The sequence below is a fragment of the Rhineura floridana genome, chromosome 18 (assembly GCF_030035675.1).
Source record: "Rhineura floridana isolate rRhiFlo1 chromosome 18, rRhiFlo1.hap2, whole genome shotgun sequence".
Lineage (NCBI taxonomy): Eukaryota > Metazoa > Chordata > Lepidosauria > Squamata > Rhineuridae > Rhineura > Rhineura floridana.
Window position 1 is genome coordinate 4,750,693 of NC_084497.1, and position 24,021 is coordinate 4,774,713.

The 24,021-nt window shown below is 47.6% G+C and overlaps 1 protein-coding gene across 1 annotated transcript in view; it reads left to right on the top strand.

Moving 5' to 3' along the window:
- LOC133372632 (calcium/calmodulin-dependent protein kinase type IV-like) overlaps positions 1–24,021 on the top strand; it is a 265,900-nt gene that overhangs the window by 119,161 nt on the left and 122,718 nt on the right. The window lies entirely within an intron of this gene.

A 24,021-nucleotide genomic window follows, 5' to 3' on the forward strand; every position in this document is an offset into this window, starting at 1 on the left:
GATGGTCCAAGTCAGCCAGGATCCGTGGGAGAGGCCAAAGGTTAAGGCCTTGGCTCAGGGGTAGAATCTGCCTTGCATGCAGAAGGTCCCAGGTTCAAGCCCCAGGTAGGGCTGGGGATGTCCCCTGCCTGAAACCATGTAGAGCTGCTGCCAGTCAGTGTTTACAGCACCGAGCTAGATGGACCTGTGGCCTGACTCGGCATAAGGCAGCTTCCTAGGGTTCTGTTGCAACCAGTTCTTATCCGGGGCCATGAGGACTAGAATCTTACTTTCGGTTGTATCCAATTAATCTCTACTCAGGGTCGGCTTGTTGAAATCCATGGACCTACATTAGGCCTGTCTATTATTTTCGATGGGTCTGTGCTGAGCAGGGCTCACATTGGATATGACCTGTTTTTGTTAGAGGCAGGACTATGCTTCCACGGTAGAGGACCTGCTTGGCATGGAAAAGGTCCCAAATTCAGTTGTCAGCATCTCCAGGTGGGGCAAGGAATGTCCCCTGCCTGAAAATGCCACTCTGGTGCTGCCAGTTGGTGTAGACAATACTGAGCTAGATGTACCACCTGTCTGACCCAGTAGACTTTCCTAAGACCGCATTGCTGATTCAAGGCTCTTTTGGAACAGGATCTCATACGTTCCTCCTTGTCTCAGTGACAAGGTGTGTCTGGTCTGATACCCAGGTCCCAGAGGGCAAGGCTGGCCAGGAGTTAGGAGACAAGAAACTGCCTTATATTGAATCAAAGCCATGGTCCATGAGTTCCATATTGTCTTCACTGACTGGCAGCAACTCTCTAGGCTTTCAGGCGGGGGTCTCTCGCAGGCTTACTTGGAGATGCAACCGGGGAGGCGTGCAAGGCCGACGCTCTACCACGCAGCTCTGGCCCTTCTCTTGCAGGACCACGGACAGCTCCGAGGGAGCAACATGCTGCAACAAAGGTTGGGCTTCTCCACCCGCTGCTTTGGCTCTCCGCCCTCACCTGCCAGACAGAGATGACCTAAGCTGCCCATTGCAACGGAGGCGGTGGGAAGGGGTGGCGATGGGATTGATGGTGTAATTTAAACGATCAATATGGAGAAAGCACTCTGCGATTCTCTGGGGGGCCTGGGCATTATTTATTAATTATTGGGCTACGCTGTTTGCATGCCGCAGGCCCCTGGATTTCAGAGGCCTGGCTTGGCTCCTTTAGAGAGGGATGGCATGAGATCCTTTAGAAGGCTGCAAGTATTGTGTGGGAAGGTTAATGAACTGAAGGCTTGTGCTGGCCAGTAGAGTTGGGTTTTTTTAATAGGTAAAAATAGCAACAACCTTAGCCACCACAACCGTAGCTCAGAGGGTAGAGCTGCAGGCTCCAGGTTCCAGTTCCGGCATTTGCAGTTGTTGTTTTTAAACAAAGATCCAGTAGCAGGTAGCAAAGGAAAAATCTGTCAAGTTTGGATTCTCTCCGTTTTTCTTTTTCCCAATTAAATTCAGTTCTCCATATTCATGCAGCAATTTGCAATTTAAAAAAACACACATAAATTCTTTGGCATTTCAGTGCAAATGTCTCCTAATAAACCCATTTTTAAAAACGAATGTTTGCACTTTTGGCAACAGATACAACGCATTTTTGTAGGTCAAGTTCACTAATATGTGCATTTTCCTGCCCCCTTTCCCCAAATTGATGCATTTTTTTTTGCAAACATTGTTCGGTTGGAGAATTGCATCGCAACATTCGGATAAGTGTAGAGTTTGAAGGGTGGCTGTGGTTTGGTTCTCATATCGTTTAGGAAAGTGTACATTGGATAGATTTGGCCTTTAATGGGAGACCAGCCTCCTGCAACAGGGTGCCCACCAGATATTTGAAACGACAACTCCCATCAGCCACACCCAGAATGGCTGGCTGTCCACGCAACCCAAAGAGAAATGGGTGGGATAAAACTAGGAGGACATGGCAGGGGAGTGGATTTTTGCTAGCCAGTAGGAGAAAGGTCTAAATGCCGACAGCCTTTAAGCAGAGGCTGGTTGTTGCAGGGGGGGACGGTCCAGAGGTTGGCAAGCTTAGGCCTGCGGGCTAAATGCAGCCCCCCAGGCAGTGGCTCCATGTCAGTGGGGCAATGGAATCGGCTCTGAGTTTTAGCCTGAACTTTGAAGGAGCTGTCCGAGGTGCTGGAGCATAGTCCAATTTTATTATCATCATCATCATCATTATCATTTTTATTATTATTTGATTTATATCCTGCCCTTCCTCCCAGGAGGAGCCCAGGGTGGCAAACAAAAGCACTAAAAACATTGAAACATCATAAAAACAAACTTTAAAACACATTAAAACAAAACATCTTCAAAAACATTACTTAAAAAAATTGGTCCATACCTCTCTTTATTTGGCCCTTGGGACTCTCCCAGGCCACTCCCCCCTCTCCCCAGGCCACTCCCCCTCTCCCCAGGCCACTCCCCCTCTCCCCAGGCCACTCCCCCTCTCCCCAGGCCACTCCCCCTCGCTGGCCTTGCTTCTGAGCCTCCTTGAGTGTTTTTGCTTGCCCGGGGATGTGTGTTCTCAAACTCGGATCAAGCCTCTTGCTTGCCTGGACAAGCCTCCTGTATGAAGGGGGAATTTACACCCGTTGCTCTGCCCGCTTTTACCTCGGCCCCACCCACCACTGGCATGCGGCCCTCAGCAGGTTGCGGCCCTCGGGCTGGAAAAGCATCATCCCAGCTCTAGATGACCTCTGCGCTCCTTTCCCACAATTCGAATTGGGAACCGCCCCCACCTCCCACCCCGCAGAGGCCTGTTTCTGCACGGTCCGTTGCATCCGCTGACCCAGCCGCCATTTTTACATCCGTCCAAGGGGAGCCAAATGTCATCCCTTGAGGCCCTTGGTGCTGTTGTTGTCAGCCGACTGCGGCCGGCTCAGCTTGGGGCATCTCGAGGTCTAACTGTGGGCAGCTAAACAGTGAGTGTCCTCATTGTGGGGAAAAGCCAGGGGATAAATAAGTAAACCCTGACAACAGCCTGTGATTAGAAAGCACTTTGCACAAAAAGGCAGACAAGAGAAAAAGAGATTGTTTCAGCAACATAAATTTCGAGCCATTTAACAGCCGTTAATCGCCTTTGCCTCCCCCCCATCCCTCCCTCAACCTCAGAAGCAAAAAGCCCGGCATGGCAAGCTGTGGGTTGCCCATTTTCCTTTTCCTTCTTTGCTTCTCTGATTGAAAACTTTTCCTCCTCTTTCGTCCGCCTTGTAATTTGAACTTCACTCTTCATTCTTTTCTCATGGGTGGCTCCCGGGCAGCCCGCCGACGTCTGGAGAGGATGAGAGCGTCGCGGGGTGGAAAAAACGACAGGTTTGTGTGTGGGAGGGAGAGAGGCAGAAGAAGTGCTTTGCAGGAAACTCTTTGGAGCCAAGTGGGAAAGTCAGAAGACCTCCTCAGTAGGGATAGAGGAGAAATTTGATGCTGTTCGCGTTCAGTTTGTGTTCCATGCAGTTCGCATTTGATCGTTTTCAGTTAGCACTCGAGGAGGTTCGAGTTCAGTATGTGTTCGATGCAGGTCGCACTTCCTGAAGGCATATGTGACCCTAAATGCAGCCGCCCTTCAGCATGTGCACGTCTTTGAATTTTGCAGTGTGGTTCGCCAAACAAGTCATGTGTACCAAAAAACACATGCTAAGGTAATGTGTCCATAATGATGCATACGGTAGTGACCATAATGATGCATACGGTAGTGGAAACAGCATTCCAAAATGTCCTGTACTTCAGTGGTTCCCAAACTTGCCACCCACCCACCCGTGGGCCACTTGAAAATTGCTGAGGGTCTTGATACACCCCTCAATTATTTTTCTGCCCGTTGGAGCCATTGTAACGCACTGTGGTAGATGCTGTAGTGTTTTGAATTGTATTTCCATGGCTTCTTTGATTTCTTATCGATTGTATTCCACGGAATGCAAGTTGTAATACCCTGCAATACAATATAAGGAATAAGAAGCCATTAAAACACAATAAAAAACCAGTATAAGTATATAATGGGATGGATGTGCCCTCTGCCGAATTCAGCCACAAATCCACAGTCGTGACCTGGACCACCTAAATGAAACTCTTGGACCGTTGGTGGTCCATGGACCACAATTATGTGTCTATATATGTTGCATTTTAATGTGTTTTTAAAGAAGTTTTGTTTTAATATATTTTAATGTCTGTTTTATGATGTTTTACAGTGTTTTAGTATTTTTGGGCTCCTACTGGGAGGAAGGGTGGGATATTTTATTATTATTATTATTATTATTATTATTATTATTATTATTATTATTATTATTATTATTAATAATAATAATAATAATAATAATAATAATAATAATAATAATAATTTGGGAGCCCTCAATCTACTTAATGTTACTGTCTTAACAATGAGGACAACTGCTTAATGTTACTGTCCTACTGATTATGAACCTAACTAGATGTTACATTGCAGATGCAGGAAACCTCCCCTTTTGAAAGCTCGGGCGGAGGGAACCCTGCCCTGGGGGTCACTTTGGAGCATGGAAATGGCCGGAAGAGACCTGGGGGTATGTGGGATGCTTTGTGGTGTGGATTGGTGCTCTCCCTGCATGGCCCTTCCTTGCCCTCCACTTCCGAATGATGCAGCCTGGACAAGCAGAAGTTAAGAAGCAATGGGAATGGTTGGCAAGAAGGTTCCAGGGTCAATCCCAGGTAGGGCTGGGAGACACTCCCTGCCTGAAACCCTGGAGAGCTGCTGCCAGTCAGTGTAGACAGTACTGAGCTAGATGGACCCAATGGTCTGACTCGGTATGAGGCAGGTTCCTATGATCCCCTAAGACCCACTTGGTTGGGTTAGTCTTTTGGGGTTCCTGGTCAAGTGAAGGAATGAGCTGAGGGTTGTAATGGATTTGATGAAAGTTTTGCCTTGTTCTGCCGCTGGCCACCAGTCGAGCCTTTGTTGTTGTTATGAAGAAATTATGAAGAAAAAATGGGGCGATGAACCTGTCGACCGGGGGACACAGAATGGTGCAATGAGTTTTGTGCATTTGAGGGCACTGTGGGCATCTGCTACACACATACACATGGACCCACCCACATGGGAGCCTGCAATGGAGCCTGTTCACTGTTTCCCGCCGGCCACGCCCTCTTCCGAGATACTCCATTCCATAGTGCCTCCTTTTCCATGTGACTTTTCCGACGGCCGGTGTCGACAGGCGATGGCTTCTGGGCATGTTTTTTCGAGGGGGAGGGAGCTTGCCCCTTAGGGCGTTCCTTTCAAAGCTTTGTTGTACATCTGTAAACCTCAAGGTTCCCTTGAGTCTGCTGAACCTCCCCTCTTGCTTCTTAATAGCCCTCGGCACTGACCGCCTGTGTTTGCTGAAGGGAGTGTGATTGTGTGCCTGTGTGTGTGTCCACGCATTTCTTTCAGATGCATGCGGGAGGTGTGGGCATATGGAACGCAGCTGACCTTCCCTGCCAAAAGAGATTTCTCAACTCCCCGAAGAGACAAGAAAGCCTTTAATTTTTAATAACAATTAATGTACTTGAGAGGGAGGAGGGGAGTTGCAAGGAGGGGGAGAGAGAGTCGAACAAACTCATGAGTATGTGCGTTAAACAGCGGCCCGGGGGAGGAGGAGGAGGAGAGTTTTGGAGATAAAACCCATATTAGCAGAAATGGCCAGGGAGGCAGGAGGTGTTGAGGAATCTATAGTCCTCAGATGAATTTGGGACTTCATCTTGAGAATTGTTTCCAGAGTGGTCTTGTCACTTTTTTGCTGCTCGCTGTGTGGGCCAAAGTAGATGTTCGCTGTGATTGCATCACGGTGTTGATTGGTGCTCTCCCTGCATGTGCGTGAGAGCCTTTTGGATCTGTGCATCCAAGTGTATTGAGTCTCTTTGTTGATTGGTGCTTTCCCTGCATGCGCAAACCTTTCAGGTGTCTGCATCTAAGCGCGATTTGAATATTGAGTCGTGGTGTTGATTGGCGCTCTTCCTGTGTTTGCAAACCTTTCAGGTCTCTGCATCAAAGCGCGATTTGAGTATTGAGTCACGGTGTTGATTGGGGCTCTCCCTTGTGTGCAAACCTTTCAGCTCTCTGCATCCAAGCACAATTTGAGTATTGAGTCATGGTGTTGATTGGTGCTCTTCCTGCATGTGCAAACGTTTCAGCTCTCTGCATCTAAGCGCAATTTGAGTATTGAGTCATGGTGTTGATTGGTGTGCGTGTGTGTGGGGAGAACCTTGCGGATCTCTGCACCTAAGGGTGATTTGAGTGATCATCACTCCCCAGTGCAGAGGCTCTGCGGATTCATTCACTCCCTGGGGAGACCTGGGCACTTTTGTCTCAGCACAGCTTATCACTTTATTTTATTTATTTATTTATTTATTTATTTATTAGATTTATTAGTCGCCTATCTGGCTGGTTGTCCAGTCACTCTGGGCGACGTACAGAATAAAAACATATAATTCTAATATAATTAAACATTAAAAATCTCAGGGTTTGGCTCTTCAAAATCCAAACATACACCCTGCTTGGCAGCTGATGCAGACAAGCTCCTGGTCTCCTCTGTTGCTGTGGCATGCTCTAAAAGTGAAGGAAGATCAGCTGTTAAATTGGAAAGGAACCTCCCATTTTAATTCGGGAAACAAGAACCAGCCCATCTGAGGTGTTCTGACCCCACTGGGCACAGAAGTACAGCTTCTCCTCCCCCCCCAACATCGGCATCTTCCGATGCTCCTATTGAAACCAGCCCTTTATTCATAATCATGAGGGCTGGAACCTTACTGTGCTCAGTGGCACAGTGCCTGCTTTGCATGCAGAAGGACCCAGGTTCGCTCCCCAATGACATCTCCCGGTAGGGCTGGGAGAAAAGACTCCTGCCTGAAATCCTGGAGAGCTGCTGCCAGTCAGTGTTGGCAATGCTAAGGGTCTGACTCAGTATAAAGAGCTCTCCTGTGGCTGGTTTGTGCACCAGCATTATAGCAGACTTGACGCCTTCCTCTTATTCTCTCCCCCACCATCCCTGAGAGGGTAAGGACACGTCCTCACCATTGTGTCTCTCACTCTGTCCGGGCCCAGAAGTAACTTCAATTGCTATGCAGGTCTCCCGCACCCCAGGAAACCGCTAGGTAATTATTTCTATCTCTTTCCAACAGCGAAGGTGTAATTACCATAGCCTCAACAGCTCAGGCTAAACGCTCGTGAAAATGGAAATATATATATATTTATATATATAAACATCGACAAGGAAAAAACCACCCACACCAGGGTTACACTCTCTCTGCAGGTCAGGCTCCAGCAACGGAAAGGGACTCTAATTGTTTTCAGGGACTGAAACAACCAGCAGATCTCTCTCTCTCTCTCTCTGTTACACACACAAACACACACATACCTTCCACAGTTTGCAGGAGACAGAGTCTCAGGGAAATCACAGTCTCGAGAGTTGGAAGGGATCCTGGAGGTCATCCAGCCCAACCCCGTACACAGCATAGGATCTCGCAGTTACTAGAATCATAGGAAGCAGCCTTATACTGAAGTCAGACCGTTGGTCTGTCTAGTTCAGAGTTGTCTGCACTGACCAGCAGCGGCTCTCCAGGGCTTCAGGCAGGAGTCTCTCCCAGCCCTACCCAGAGATGCCATCAGGGATTGAACTTGGGGCCTTCTGCATGCAAGGCAGGTGCTAAGGATGGAGGGGAAATTCGATTCAGTCTGCATCTCAAGCCAAATCTATCAAATTTGCGTTTTCCGAATAGAATACGAGAACAAAAAATGCAGCCATCCTTCGAAATTCACGCTTCCCTGATGCAGTTCCCCAACCAAACAAGGTTGACATAAATGCCCCTATTCAGAGGAAAGTGTGTGTAAAAATAAATATATTCATGAAAATAACACAAAAATGCACCCTGTTCAGAGAAATGGCTTGCAAAAATGTGTCTGTGAGACCAAAATATGTGTAGCAGAAATTCACACTAAAATACTGGAGAATTTTCTTAAGATTTTTTTTTAAGGTAAATTGCTGGAGAAATGTGGAGAGCTGAATTTAAGATCGGAAGCGCACCTTTAGTGTAGTGGCAGCGACCCTTGGGAAACCCTCCCCTTAAATATGAGACAGGCCCCTCCATCTCTGTTACCTTTTTGGCGCCTACTGAAGACCTTCCTCTTTCAACAAGCCTTTTAAATAGAGACCTTTATCCCAGTCTGCTACTGAAGACCTTCCTCTTTCAACAAGCCTTTTAAGTAGAGACCTTTATCCCAGTCTGATACTGAAGAACTTCCTCTTTCAACGAGCCTTTTAAGTAGCGACCTTTATCCCAGTCTGCTACTGAAGACCTTCCTCTTTCAACGAGCCTTTTAAATAGAGACCTTTAGCCCAGTCTGCTACTGAAGACTTTCCTCTTTCAACGAGCCTTTTAAGTAGAGACCTTTATCCTAGTCTGCGTCTGTGTAGGAATTGCTTTTAAAGATGTTTCTAAAGTTTTTTTTAAGAGTTTTGTTTTAATATGTTTTTAAAGATGTTTTGTGTTAATATGTTTTTAAGTCTTTTGTTTTTAAGAGGTATTGAGAGTGCATTAGTGTTTTTGTTTGCCGCCTTGGGTTTCTTCCGGCAGGAAAGGCTGGATATAAATTTAATAATAATTAAATGAGAAACTGTGAGGACCAAAATGTACAGATCCTTCCCTCCTTAATAGAGATGGAATTGAATTTTTTCCCATCCTTTGAGCCCCTTTGAGGAAGTATAAATAAGTGGAAGAAATCACAGCATGAAGGATTCAGCCAAACTGCTTGTTTCCGAATTGACGGTATCCCGGTTTTATGCACGGTTTCAAATTGGCAGGCAACTCCTCCAAAAGGAACACCAGATTTTCGAGGAACAGAAATCCTAAAATTAGTCAAGGTGAGTGGAGGACACTACACAATTTTGGGATTTTGTGTGTGTGTGTGGGAGACGACCTGAATATTCTCCATCGCCGTTCACGCGCTGGCCATCAAACTCTTGAACATGCCAGGAAGGCAAATATCTCCTGCTTTGCTTCGCATCTCTATCTCTTGTTGTGTCTGACTTCTGTGACAGGGTTTTATATAGAAATTATTATTATTATTTTGGCAAAGGGGGGGGAAATACATTGTTTTTCATTTTTTACACAAAGGCAGTGAATTAGCACCGTGCGACGCGGAGCCTGTTCAGATCTCGCCCGTTTTAATTACAGCGCTTTGGCATTCCCATAGAGGGAATCACACCGGCCCAGCAGGAACCATGCCAGGTGGCGCCTTCTTGAAACTCTGTTGACATTTTACGAAGTGGATGACTTTAAATGGGAACAAATTAACAGGCAACTGGCTGTGCTGTGGCAGGCAGAGCGGCTTGTGCGTGCTGTCTGAGCCGCAAGCCCTGATCCACAAACAGAAGACACTCTCCAGGGCCATTGCATTTGAGACATCCATATTCAGGTGTCAGAAGAGATCGGCGAAAAAATATCAGAAGAGCCCAGCTGGTGGATCAAGCCACAAAGGCTCATCTGTTCCAGCCTCCCGTTTCCCATAGTGGCCAACCACATGCCGACACGAACCCAACAGATTTCCTTCTCTGTTCCTCCCCGCACACACACAATCCACCAGCAATTAGTATTTGGGGTAGACTGCCCCTGAACATGGGGGCTCCACAGAGCCTAACAGCAAATGGAAGGCATATTATATGCTGACGGTGTATTACCTCTGTGCTCAGAGATCTGCATTGGCTGATGTTACTATTATGTATGTATGTTTCCAAGCTCGGTTCAAGGTGCTGGTTTCAATCTATAAAGCCTTACACGGCTTAGGACCACAATACCTGATGGAACGCCTCTCCTGACACGAACCCACCCATACACTACGCTCAACATCCAAGGCCCTCCTCCGGGTGCCTCCTCCGAGGGAAGCTGGGAGGATGGCAACAAGGGAGAGGGCCTTCTCAGTGGTGGCCCCCAAATTATGGAATGACCTTTTTGATGAGGTGTGCCTGGCGCCAACACTGTTATCTTTTCAGCGTCAGGTCAAGACTTTCCTCTTCTCCCAGGCATTTTAGCATGTGTTTTTAATTTGTTTTTTAAAAAAATTAAATTGTGTTTTTAAATTGTTTTTGTCTTTTAAAATTTGTATATTTGTTTTTAATGTTTTTAATTGCTGTAAACTGCCCAGAGAGCTTCGGCTATGGGGTGGTATATAAATGTAATAAATAAATAAACATTTATTTGCTGGGGGGTATATGCTGGGGGGTAAAGAAAGGCCGGGGATGGAACTGGCAATCCCACCCCCCATATATATGGTCTGCCTAGTAAACGTCGCAAGACGTCACCCTAAGAGTCGGAAACGACTCGCACTACAAGTGCGGGGACACCTTTACCTTTAGTATATAAGGCCCTTGGGACCAGTTTACTTAAGGGGTTGCCTTACCCCATACGTCCTGACTCGCTCCCTTGGATCTGCAGCACTTGCATGTTGACAAGTGCCACACCATGTCTGTTACGCATTTGCAAGGAGCATGTAAGCCTTTAGTGTTGCAGCACCTGTCCTTTGGAACTCCCTGCCGATTGACATCAGGCAGGCTTTATCGTTGTATTCTTTTAGACGCCGGCTGAAAACGTTTCTGTTTCGATGGGCCTGTCCAGACGCATGATTAGTTTACACGTTTTGTTGTGTCTCCTTGTTTGTAGATTTTTTAACAGTTTCTGAAACATTTTAAAGTGTTTTTACCTTGTTTTTAATTGTAGGTCTGTCACAAATGTGTTTGCTGGCCTGGCCTTCACTGGAAAGAAGGGGAGGGCGTAACTTTAATAAAATAAATAAATAAGGCTTCTCCTTCATCACAAATTTGTTCAATCCCTCTATATAAACAGCCAGGCTACTTGCTCTCATTGTATCCCCTGGCTGGGAATTCCTGAAATGAGTGGTGCGTTATGTCATGGAGTCCTTCCTGTTGATTGTCTTGAATTTCCTACCCTTCATTGGGTGACCCCCCCTAAGTGAGTGGCAGCGGGGAAAACACCTCTCTCTGTCCACTTTCTTCACACCATGTATAGGAATGCAAGAAACATCAGGCCACTGGTCCATGTGGCAGAGGATAGTTTACACTGACTGACAGCGTCTCTCCAAGGTTTCAAATAGGGGACGTTCCCAGCCCTACCTGGAGATGAGTTAGAACAGGTGAAAAAGTACATGAAAGGTTGTCACATAGAGGAGGGCCGGGATCTCTTTTCGATCGTCCCAGAGTGCAGGACACTGAATAATGGGCTCAAGTTGCAGGAAGCCAGATTTCGACTGGACATCAGGAAAAACTTCCTAACTGTTAGAGCCATACGACAATGGAACCAATGACATAGGGAGGCCCTTCCTTCCAAATCGACTATTCTGCGACTCTGTGATGCTATGAATCCTGGGGTATTTGACGTCTTGTTTTGTAGTGTGTGTGTGTGTGCGTGCGTGCTGACCTCTGCGTTTCGCTTGCTTGAGACATCTGCCCTAGCTTTGAACTTGCCCTAGGTTTGAACCTAGTGAGGTGGTGGGCTCTCCGACACTGCAGGCCTTCAAGAGACCGCTGGACAGCCATCTGTCGGAAATGCTTTGATTTGGATTCCTGCATTGCGCAGGGGGTTGGACTTGATGGCCTTATAGGCCCCTTCCAACTCTATGATTCTATGATAAAAGAGGCATGGCGATCCTGGGTGGCGCTGCTGGTTAAAGTGCCAGATCAGTAAAGGGAAGCCCCAGGTTCAAATCCCTGCTCGCTGGGTGACCTCAAGGTAATAGTGATGTCTCAGCCGAACCTACCTCGCAAGGTAACACATGGAGGTGGGTTGGGGGGCAGGGAACATGTATGCTGCCCTGAAATGCTTGGAGCACTCTGATTATGCCTCTTGCCTGGATTGGAAGATAGAGAGGCGTGTGTGTAGAAACTAGCCTGTTGTACATAGGTAAAATGGACATGCGTTGCTCCACCAACCACTGACACGTGGCCCCAGAAGGCAACGTGGCAGGCTGGAAAAGCATCCCCATCTCTGTATTAATAAGCTATGCTTTGCTAGAAATCTGGTTTCCCCATCAGCACCATTTCTACAATCCCGTGGCTATTTTTCCCCCCCACACGGCAGTTTCCTCCTCCCCTCTCTCCAGTGGAAGATAAATAATCCACAGTCTTTTGGAAGGATTCCTGCTGCTGTGTAATCTCCCCACCCCACTCCCTGGACTTCTCTTCGCCCGGCTGAGCAACATCCCAAACAGGGATTGCATTTCAGTGTTGCTGGCAGATAACCGGTCGACAACGTTCCTTCGGGGCTTGTATAAGTCTGTATCTCGTAGATGAATCTCAGGGCTGCCGACAGACCAGTTGTCCGGCAGTCGGCAGATTCGACTCAGTCAACGCTTTCTCTTCTCGCCCACTGCAGCCCCTGAATGTTAGTGCTGGGCTTTGCTTGTAAGGTAAAATGGGCTGCACCTCTCTCTCTCGCCCTCCTTCAACAAATATGGAGTAGGTTCTGCCCTGACCTAAGATGAGGCATGGAAAGAGGCAGCGATTTTTGCCCGATCTTGGATTTGTCGCAATCAAACCGTTTCTGTTCCCCTACAGCTCAGCTTCTGCTAAAACCCATGTCACTCATCTCGCTAGCTGCTATGGCTGATAATTAATTACCTAACTAATGATATCATTAATGACCATGGCAGGGAAACGTCAAAAACAATGCAGGAAGAAACATCATTATTTACGTAGCATTTGTGGACTAAAAATCAACAAACAGTGAATTAGGGATAAAGGTGCATGAAACTGGATGTATTAGCGAAAGAAACGTCTGAAAAAGCATTCTGTTAGGAGAAATTGCTTGCAAAAATTGGTCAAACCCGCAGAGAAAAAATGTGGTGATTAGGAGAAATGCGCACTAAAACCCTGAAGAATTTTCATGAGGATTTTTTTGCAAAAACCAAGGAAAAAAATCAAGAAATTGCTGCAGAAATGTGGAGAGCCGTATTTAAGATTGGAAAGAAGAGAAACTGTGACAGAATGGGCAGATCTTTTCATTCCTCCCTTAGATATATGTGTGGGATAGAGGAGCACCTGACAGCAGTACAAATAAACCTCCCGAAACCATGGACTGATGTTGCAGGCACATGTATAGAACGAGCAGGAGGAAGATCTCTGTCACGGGCCATCCGTGATGTCACGGGCACTAACCCGTAGGGGTCTGCTGGCAAGCCGCTACAGTTTGACAACATGCCATGCTGTAGGAAGAGAATGGCACTATCCTTTGCGACAGCTGAGTCACTTCCCCATCAACATGGTTAGCTCTGCAAGAAAAAGTCTGAGATGGGCTCAGTCAGCTTTGATTTTGGGGTTCAGCTCCATGCCACTTATTTTTTCAATCGTGTAAATATTATCCGTCATACTGTTCCCTCCGAGACCTGTGCATCCTTCATTTTTTTAAAAAAAATCCTAATGTCTTTCTGCCTGTTCATCTACCTATCTTTAAGGCAAATCAATTAATTCTCTTCAGAGAAAAAAGGCAGGATTGTTGCTGTTGTTTGTGATTATGACCAAATTTGCATTGGGGGCAATGGAGGTATTTATTTCTAGGCTGGGTAGTTCTGTTTTTGTGTTTCTGTGCAAAGGACTGTTTTGGAAGTTGGGGAGGGGAGTTTTCATTTCACATTTTCAAAAGTTACCTTGCCGGGGGCAGAGTTGGCACAGCAGATTAGGGGAAATGGAGGGCAAAGAGAATATGCACACTACGCCAGCACACATGTACGCGTGTGCGGGCGCACATACCCCCTTTGCATTAATTAGCTTATTTCCCTGTGTGATCCCAGAACTTATAACGCAAGTAATGAGATGTACAGCCACTTAAGAGCTCCTTGAAAAACTCACACTGTGATGTTCACAGATTGAGTCTTTTATAATTATTATTTAAACTCTAAACAAACATCTTCCTGGTCTGTTCTGAATATCACATATCTATTCGGGATATATTTGGGGGGAGAGGTTGTACCTTTTTTCCTGAGACTTTTCTGGGATATAGGGTGTAATGGTTAGAGTGTTGGACTGTGACCTGGGAGACCAGGGTTCGAATCCCCACACAGCCATGAAGCTCTCTGGGTGACCTTGGGCCAGTCATTGCCTTTCAGCCTCAGAGGAAGGCAATAGTTAACCACCTCTGAATACTGCTTACCACGAAAACCCGATTTGTAGGGTCGCCATAAGTCGGGATCGACTTGAAGGCAGTCCATTATTCCATTTATTTCTTATTTCATGCATCTCTCACTTTTTATATCCCTGGTCTCCCAGCTCCTGAACCCTGGTCTCCCAGCTCCTAGCCCAACATTCTAACCACTACGCCATACTTGACCCTAGCAACATACTAGCTGTGTTTGGCCTTCTGGGGAAGGAGTCAGAGATGGCTTTGCGATAAAAGTCAAAAGTGATGGAGACAGATCGCTGGGGAAGGCATTCCCCGGTCAGGGAGACACCACTGTCAAGGCCCTGTCACAGGTTAGTACCAACCCGTGAGTGCTGAAAAGTGGCATCACCGACAAGGGGTCACCTGCCAATTGGGTCCGAGATGGTCAATACTGAGGGAGGCGCTCTTTTAAAGACGTGTCTCAAGCCATATAGGGCATGAAACCTCCAGGTCCAGAGGCAATCTATCTGTGAACACCAGTTGGTTGAGGGCAACTGTCCGAGAGGGTTGATCTGCTCCTGGCCTGCTTGTGAGCTTCCCAGAGGCATCTTGGTGACCGGGACACTGGACGAGATAGATCTGTGGCCTGATGCCATAAGGCACTCCTTATGTCCTTAATGCTGTTTGTAGGGTATTTCGATTGGAGCACTTGGGCTGTCAGGAGGGTATGTTTGGAAGCTGAGAATCAGGGAGGGGGACGCCCCTTCCCTGGATGTATTCCGCAAGGCCCTGAAGACGTGGCTATTTCAACAGGCCTTTGAGATCCTTGGGATGGGTTAATCTCCATGATTTTGTCATCTATTACATGCTGCAAATGTAAATATTTTATAAATGTATTGATGACTGTCCAGTATTTTATTTATTGAGACTAATGTGACTGCATTTGATATTATTGTATTTTATCTCATTTTAATGTACGTCGCCTAGAGTGGCTATCTGCCAGATAGGCGACACACAAATTAAATATTATTATTATTATTATTACTCTCCCCAAGCCTGCTTCCTTGGTGAGGTTCCAGAGATGCCTTTGTGAGTTTGTTGGCAGGTTGCTGTCAGAAAAGAATCTGGGTGTCAAAGAATTTAAGGTTTTGTTTTGTGTGGTTCTTTTTTTTAAAAAAAACACCAACCACTGCCAAGTTTCTAGCCCTCATGATTGTCATGCTTGACATTTCCAAAGGCAGAGGGGAGGCTGGAAACAATCTCTTAGGTCCTCTTCGGCTCGTTTACGTGATTAGCAAAAAGCCCAGGCGACTTACGTTAAAGGAAAAGAAGAAGTGGTGGAATGAATTATGCAAAGCAAGTGAAATCAGGCAGATTTCCTGCGTTTTCATTAAATAAATTAATTTAATTAAAGTAATTGGACACATTTGCTTAATAGGTTTTAGATGATTTCGCTGCTTCAGAAGAACCTCAGAAGAGCCCTTCTGTGTCAGGCCAAGAGCCCATCTTCTCCTGCATCCTGTTTTCCAAAGAGGCCAACTAGAAGCCTCCGGAAAGCCCCTGAGCAGAGCAGGAAGGCAAGGGCCCTCCTGTTTCCCTTTCCCCCAGCATCCCGTCATTTAAGGTAAACTGCTTCTGTATGCAGAGGTTCCATTTCTCTAGCACAACAGGCCTCTCTTCGCAGAGCCCTACTCGATCAGACCAAAGGCCAATTCCAGTCCAGCACCCTGTGGCCAGTCAGGTGCCTCCGAGATGCTCACAAGCAGGGTGTGAAGATAGCAGACCCCTCTCCTCCATGCTCGCCAGCCAGCTGGAATTCTGAATGTGTGTATGCGTGTGTGTGTCGGGATGGGTGAGAATTTCGATTCAGTTCTCATTGCAAGCAGAATTTATCAAATTTGCGCTTTCCGAAACAATATGAGGACCGAAACACAGCCATCCTTCGAAATTCGGATTTGTTAGAATTTTGGGATGCAGTTCGCCCACTAAACAATATTTACAAAAATGCATATATTAGGGGAAAGTGTGCATAAAAATGAATATATGAGTGAAGATAACGTGCAATAAGGCATGAAGTGATGAGAAACGGCTTGCAAAAATATGTACCTTTGTCAAAACTGCCTACACAAATGTGTTCACTCGAAGAAATTCGCACTAAAATGGTGCAGAATATTCAAGAGGATTTTAAGAATAAATAAATTTAACATTACAAAAGTGAGAATCTAAGAGAACCAAAATTGACAGGTCTTTCCATCCCTAGTGTGTATGTATATATACATATATATAATTTACAGACGGTGACTGTCCCCCAAGGTCACCCAGCGAGAGCTTCATGGCTGAGTGGGAGAATTTGAAGCCGGGGCTCCTGGCACTCTGAAAGGACACCTTTTTCAATGCTTTTCAAAACAATATAATGGAAAAATAGAACAAAAAGTATATTTAAAAGATTTAACTAACGCACACATTTTCCCTGATGCATATGCGTCTTTTCCACATTTTTGAGGAGAGAGGGATTAGTAAAGCTCATCACAAATGTGTGTATGTTAAAGGACCGCTGAGTCTTGCGTTGTGTGTTCTTTCGGGAAGTGCACATTAAGTTGGTTTGCATTAAAATGCAAAGGGAAACAAATTTCTCCCCCCACTATTCCCCCCAGTGCCTCCAAAGATAACTGCCGCTTAATTATATCGAGGAGAATCGCTGGAGGTTACTCAGAGACGAGGTTGCCCACTCATATTTTGAACCATGGGGCCAATGCGCAGGATTTGTGGGCAAAGGCTGGGATTTTTTGCCCCAAAGGCAGCTGTGTGTTCCCCAACCTCAACCCACTCGGTGCGCACGCTGCAACTCTGGAGTCCCGCCCACATGCACACTAAGGGAGTCCGCTTGCGGAGCTCAGTCCTAGAGCACCATTTGCCATGTTGGTTTGGGGAGAGGCCGTGTGCATTTCTTGCACCCGAGCCAATTGCACCCGAATTCTCTTGGAGGCGGGGTGATGGGTGACAGTGGGGTGCTTTGACAGCGGCAGCTGTGTGGAGCACCCTGGTGCCTTCCTTCAAGCCTGTGCAGACCCGTCGCGGCCTGAAGGGCTGGGAAACCGTTGCAAAAAGCTGGAACTATATGGATTGCTAAATAAGGGGAAATAAGGCTGTCACTCAGCAGAGAGAGTTGGGACAGGTTCCCACCTGAAATCCTGGAGAGCTGCTGCCAATCCGTGTACACAATATCGAGCTAGACAGACCAAGTCTGACTCGGTAAAAGGCCACTCCTGTGTTCCCGACGGAATGCCTTCTTTGCAACCAACTGGGTAGAAGCTCTATGAAGATCTGCCTGGTCTGCAACCTCAAGCAAGCAGTGAAGGCACCTGCCCTCTCCTGCTGCTGCCACATGGGGATCACAAGGTCCCACCCCTGTGCTGTCTGAAACCCACCTCCCATCTCCCAGGAACCTTGTGAAATAAAAACATTGGGTACTCTAGTTGGCCTGGGGCTGTGTGTCGATATCAGGCCAGTTCTGTGTTTTGGAGGGGCCTTTGGGAGAGGTGTTCTCCTTGCTCACCCCGAATAGTCTAGCTCCTAAGATCTCCAAGGTTTGCTCCCCCTTTTCCTCCTCATAGTGCAATCCATCTACTTACTAGCTCGGCAGAGAGCAGGCGTGCAAGCATGCAGTGGTGTCTGTGGCCGTGGCCTCCTCGGTGGTGGCCCCCATTTGTGGAACGCCCACTGTAGCCACCACTAACTTTTAGAAACAGTTCTGTTTACCTGGGCATTTGATAGCTGAAAGTGGTGTCCCTGGCAACTCTGAAATTATGAGTTTGAGAGTAGGTGGTGGTTTGTCATTTTTTACCTGTTTTTAGAAAGTTGTTTTTCCATTGTTTTCAGGAACCTGTTTTTTGAGGGGTTAATTGCATTGTTTTAGTATTGACATGTTTGCTGCCCTGGGTTCCTTTGGAGGATGGTGCAGGATACAAATCTAAATAAGAATAAGAATTATTTTTTCTCCATCTCACTGTCACCATTGTCTGGGTTAGGGCAGGAAGTGACTGAGCCAAGCAGGTTGCGACAGTGAAGAGGAGGAGATGGTTCTGTTTTCAGTGGGCCCCCAGCTGGGCTCTGGGCCCTCGGCAGATGCCCGGATGTGACAAGCCGTGATGCCAGCCCTCAATGCAGTGCTGGCACACGTACTGGATGGAATCATTCCTTTGACCTGTCTCTTTCATGCACACACGCACAGAGATGCACACACACACACACCTGTGTAACCACACTCTCTCAAATGTGGGCTGCTCCGCTGCAGCTGGGGCCCAGCGCTCTCCGACGAAGCTCCTCGGAGCTCCGGGACCTTTCAAGAGCTCCTGATGAGTGGGACCCAAATGGCGAGGCCCAAATCTGACGGAGAGGTAGCGAGGCCCGTGTTGTCCCCCCAGAGAGAGATAAACGCTGGAGCGCTCTTTGGCAGCCTTTGAGTAATGATATCATTAGAGGGCAGAAGCTGGGATTGTGGAGCTGGAGAGGGTGGGAGCAAGAGAGGGGAGGTGGAGAGGAAAGCCAGGAAGGGGCTTCCTTGCGACTCACTCACAGATCCTGAGTCTTTTCATTTAAGGCCAGGCCCAACAAGCTTCCTGACCATGCTAAGTGTGCCCTGAGGAGCCAGCTTTACGTGGAGCTGCTGCCAGTCAGTGTAGACAGTGCTGAGCTAGATGGGCCCAAGCGTCTGAGTGGGCATAAGGCAGCTTTCTGTGTTCCTATTCAAGTCAGGCCTTTTACTTATAACCATGAAGACAAGGGTCTTAATTTATCTATACGGGAAGGTCTGTAGCTAAGCGGGTAGAGCACCTGCTTGACGTGCAGGAGGCCCTGGGTTCAATCCCCGGGCTCTGCAGGTAGAGCTAGGAACCCCCATATACAAGGGCTTCGCACCCGGGTCCCGCTTGCGGGCTTCCCGTTGAGGTATCTGACTGGCCACTTGTGAGAACAGGATGTTGCATTTGGCCTGATCCAGCAGCCGGGCTTTTCCTCCCCGTGAGAATGGAACTTCCACACCCAGAGGCAGTTTATCTCTGAATGCCAGTTGCTGGGAATTGCAAGCGAGGAGAGTTGCTCTTGCGCTTGGGTCCCGCTTGCGGGCTTCCCATAATGGGCATCTGGTTGGCCACTGTGAAGAGCAGGAGGCTTGACTAGATCCTCTTTGGCCTCATCCAGCAGGGCCATCCTTGCGTTCTCATGTGCTCTGCACAACTACTGTCGCATGGGCCTTGGACCTGTAGCTGCCCATTCCGTAGAACGAGAGTCAGCCTCTCTCTCACGCGCTCGCTCGGCTCTTCTCCTGCGGTGGTTGCATTGCACACCCAGCGGCGCGCTCTTCTGTTGTTGGTGGGGTAAGGATCTGAGAGAAACTGCCCCCGCCCTGTTGGGCTGAATTGCCACTTCACCACACAGTGGGAAGCTCGTCGCTACAGCCAACTCCATTTAAATGGAGATGCGGTCACGTCTTCCGCCAGCCGGGAAAAGGGCTCATGGAGAGTTATAGATCTGCTCGCCAGGCTTACATATGTATATATGTATGCATGATGAAAGGTAATGCTGTTCCTCTCTTGGAAATGCGGGGGGACCCCTCCCTGGAGGCCCATAGAGCCTTTTCTTCTCATCCGTGCATAAGCAAGTTGGGGGCACAGACACGGTGGCAGGGCACTTACTTCGCATTGAGAAGGCAGGCCACAGGTTCAATCTCCCTGACCGACACCCTGGAGAGCTGCAGCCTGTCAGCATAGACGTGGTGCGAGGAACCTTTGGCCCTCCTGGCATTGCTGAACTACAACTCCCGTCGGCCCCAGCGAGCATGGCCAAAGGCCTGGGAAGATGGGAGCTCTCGTGCAGCAACACCAGGAGGGCCAAAGGTTCCCCTTGCCTAATGTCGAGGGTGCTGAGCGACGGTAGATCAGTGGCCTGATTTGATCTCAGGCAGTTTCTATTGCAGTCGACTCTGTTTGTTAAGGGGACAGGCTGTAGCTCACTGGTACAGCAGCTGATTTGCAGGCAGAAGGTCCCAGGCAGTAACGTACTGGCAAATTCAGAAGTGCAGGGTCCCTTCGTGTAAGTCACAGCCCCTCCCCTCCCCCCTTTTTGTGGGGTTGAGAATGAGATCCTTGTCAACACTTTCTCCCACAACAACAGATATCCCTAGGAGCCAATAAGCATGAAAGAGGGGAGTGTTAGCTACTGAAAAGTCTTCTCCGTGTCTGACTCATCTCCTTTCACTCTGATTGGCTCCAATCAGCAGGAGAGGAGAAGGAAGTAGATTAGAAGACTCTTCTCGGTGGCTAACGCACTCTCCTTTCATGCTGATTGGCTCATAGGACGCTGGAGGTATAGGGCCCTGCTCCCAAAAAAGTAAAGGGTCTAAGACCCCCTGAGACGCTGGACGACTACACACCTGGTCCCAGGTCCAGTCATCTGGCATCTCCAGGTGAGGACCCTATCTGAGAGCCTTCCCTCTTAACCTGAAATTATCCTGACCCTAACCTCCAAACTAGAGTCGCTGGGCTCATCCCAGAGACCTGGCACCAACCCTAATGTGCACGGGACACACACTCTCTTCTCTGTGGTGGGTAAGGATGGAAAGAGCTGTCTATTTTGGTTCTCTCAAGGTTCTCATTCTTTTCCAGTCTCAAATTCAGCTCTCCACATTTCTACAGCAATTAGCAATTTTTTAAAAAGAAAAACCTCAAGAAAATCCTCCAGCATTTTAGTGCAAACTTCTCCCAATAAGCAAATTGTTGTCTGCCCTTTTGACTCGCGGACACAGTTCTGCAAACAATTTTCTCGTCATGTAACGCATTTGCATATGTGATTTTCACTCACGTTGACGCACACTTTCGTACACCTTTTTTGCAAACGTTGTTTGGTTGACCAACGGCATTGTCAAATTCGGAGGAGCGTGAATTTCGAAGAAGGGCTGTGGTTGGTTCTCGTTTTGGAAAGGGCGCATTGGAGAGATGCGGCTTGCAACATGAATCGAATGTCTGAGCCCTCCCTGGTGGCAGGTGCACATTGCAAAAGGATCGTTCCACCTCCCTGGGTGTGTGAGGAGTGGCAGTCAAAGGGTTTGAGGGGGAGGCATGGGCAATTTATATGTGAAGCAGATGATTGTGGTGTGTGTGTGTGAGAGAGAGAGAGAGAGAGAGAGGGCTATCTCCATTTCTTAGCGCAACTTTCTGCTAATAAATGCATTTTTTCTATTGATTGAAACTGAAACTTTATTTTTACCCCGCCCTTTTTCCAAACTGGAACTCAGGGCGGCTTACAAATAGAACTACGTGTAGTTAAAAACATTAAAAAAAACATACAATTAAACTATGCACAACCTTAAAACCTCAAAAGGCACTTAAAAATCTAAAAACAATTTAAAACAATACAAATAACAATAGGAAACAATAAAACAAGCCTTCTATGCAGTGTTGACTAATGTACACATTTCTGCAAGCAATTTCTCCCTAACATTGTGCATTTTTGTATGACCCTTTCATCAATATATTTATCTTTATGAGTCACCTTCCCCTCATATATGCGTTTTTGTAAATATTGGTTGGTTTGAGAACTGCATGGCAAACCTTGGACCACGTGCCAATTTTGTAGCGTGGCTGTGTTTCGGTTCTCAGATTGTTTCGGGAAGCTCTGATCCATTTTGCTTTTAAATGCGAATTGAATCGGATTCCTCCCCAAGCCCTAGTGATGGGTGAGGGCAGGAGATGTTGGGGGGGAGGAGAGATGATGCTCCAGGAGGGAGGAGGGTCTTGTTAAACGTCCCGGACACGGAGGGAAAAGGGGGGATGGCAGGTGCCCCTCGTGTAATGGCAAGAGTCAGGTTGTGAGCGGATGTCCAGAACGGTGGGAGGGCAGGAAGGAAAGGTGGTGGCAAAGGCAGGAGGGGGAGGATGGAGCCAGGAGAGGAAAGGGGTGTGGAGAGGGCAGGCAGGGAGGGTTCTCTTTTATCTGTTGAGGGCTGCATTCCTCTGGGATGGTATGTCAGGGCTGCAAGCTGGTGGTGAGCAAAGATGGTGCCATTAACTCCCCTCTCTCCTTTTGCCCACCCGTTTTATCATCTCCCCACTCTGCCACCCCCTTTCTTTCTCTTTCTGCCCCCCTTTCCCCTCTGCTTTTATTCCTCCCCTGCGCGGAATTAGGGCAACGGCTGCACGTAGCCCGAGGGGCACAGGATTCCCCTCCCCAACTGTCTCTGGGGACAGAGCCTCTTGAGCGGGGAGGGGAAAAGAATATGGATCTCACGGATCTCCATCCAGGCCAGACCTTTTCCCAGGATGACAGTGTTTGGGCTACAGGGAGCGGGAGGGAATTTGAGCTGGGGGTGGAGGTGCACTGGCCAAAATGACCTCTAGAAAAGTGGTTTGTGGGAAATCTGGACTGGCGGACTTGGGGAAAAATTGTTGATAGCGTCTTAAGGAGTGCAGCACACCCCCCACTCCTAAAGCCCAGGTGTCAGCATCTGATTCTCTTGTCTTTGCTAATCCTCTAATCTCTCGGATAATCTGTCCCCCAAAATTATATATGATTGGAGTGTGCCTCTGAATATAATGCCCGAGGGGGCTGCTGAGACATCATTGAAGAAGGACTCCCTCCCCTTCCGCTACTCTACTAATCACCCATCGTTGCCAGTTTATTAATTTTAAGAGGTGCTCAGTTTAATCTTGTACAGTTAATGGGAGGAGGTAAGATTAGACAGATCACGTGGCTGGTCCTGGTGCTCTGGGCTTCTCCGGTGAGAGATAATCCCAGTCTGGCGGAATCCGTGGAGCTATCGTTGCTATTGGAAGAAGATCCTCTGGCCTGCACAGCGAGCAGGAAACACCATGTGGGTCTGGGGGGTGCTTGCGCTCCTGGGATCCTATCCACAGGCCTGTGCAAGGGAGCTCGCCAATTTTGCTGCCTCTGGATTTCTCCACAGGGGTGGAGCCCCGAATGTGGAGTTCCTGTATCCTAAGTGGGAACGATACATTAAGGAATTGTCCGGGTTTTTTTCTTTAAAACAAGAATCCTGAATGTTGTTCAGGTACTCCTCATTGCATGCGTTGCCAGGGCCTTCAGTTCCTCAAGGAGATGCCATCTTCTTGCACGCAGAAGGTCCCAGCTTCAACCATCAGCATCTCCAAGTAGGGCTGGGAAGGTACCTGGTCAGGCTGATTAGGCCGTTGCAGTCCAAAACACCAAGGCAAATTGTCTCATTCATCCGTGTGTGAGGAACATGGGAGAAGAGAGTGTTCATGTGAGCGGGAGACATGGTTTTGTACTGCAGGGAGGAAAGGGGCACTCTGTACATGCTCAGAGATCCCCCAAGCGCATGCAGCATTATACAACTGTTGTGTCCTGTGCATGTGTCTCTTATTAGAGTCAAAATGACTTTGCTTTAGGTGTTCTCTAAATGCTCACATTCCCTCGGTTTTGGATTATTTTGGATCTCCTCTTGCATAGAACATGGGTAAGTCCCCATGTTTGACTGCCAACAGATACAACCACAATTTCTCCCCTGTCTGCTCCTCCCTTTACATCGCCCCATGTGTGAACATTTTAGATTGTAAGCTTGGTGAGACAGGGGCCTATTTTTTGCACTTGGCCAAGCGCCAACATTGATGGCTCATGATGATGATGATGATGAATTAGGAAGCTTTTACTAGCTGAGAGCTGGCAAGAGTTAATAATTGATGCCAAGAGATGCCAGCAAGCCTAAGCCATTCAGATTTGAGGTTTCAAAGCAAAATGTCACACCCCCAAAAGGGGAAAAAAATCCACGTTCAGACGGGACGTTTCTCAGCTTCTTTCAGAGGGTTGTGGATATTTCTTTCACCTCTCTTTCGCCCGAGACACTTCACGGATTTGATTTCTTTAACCTCCATTTT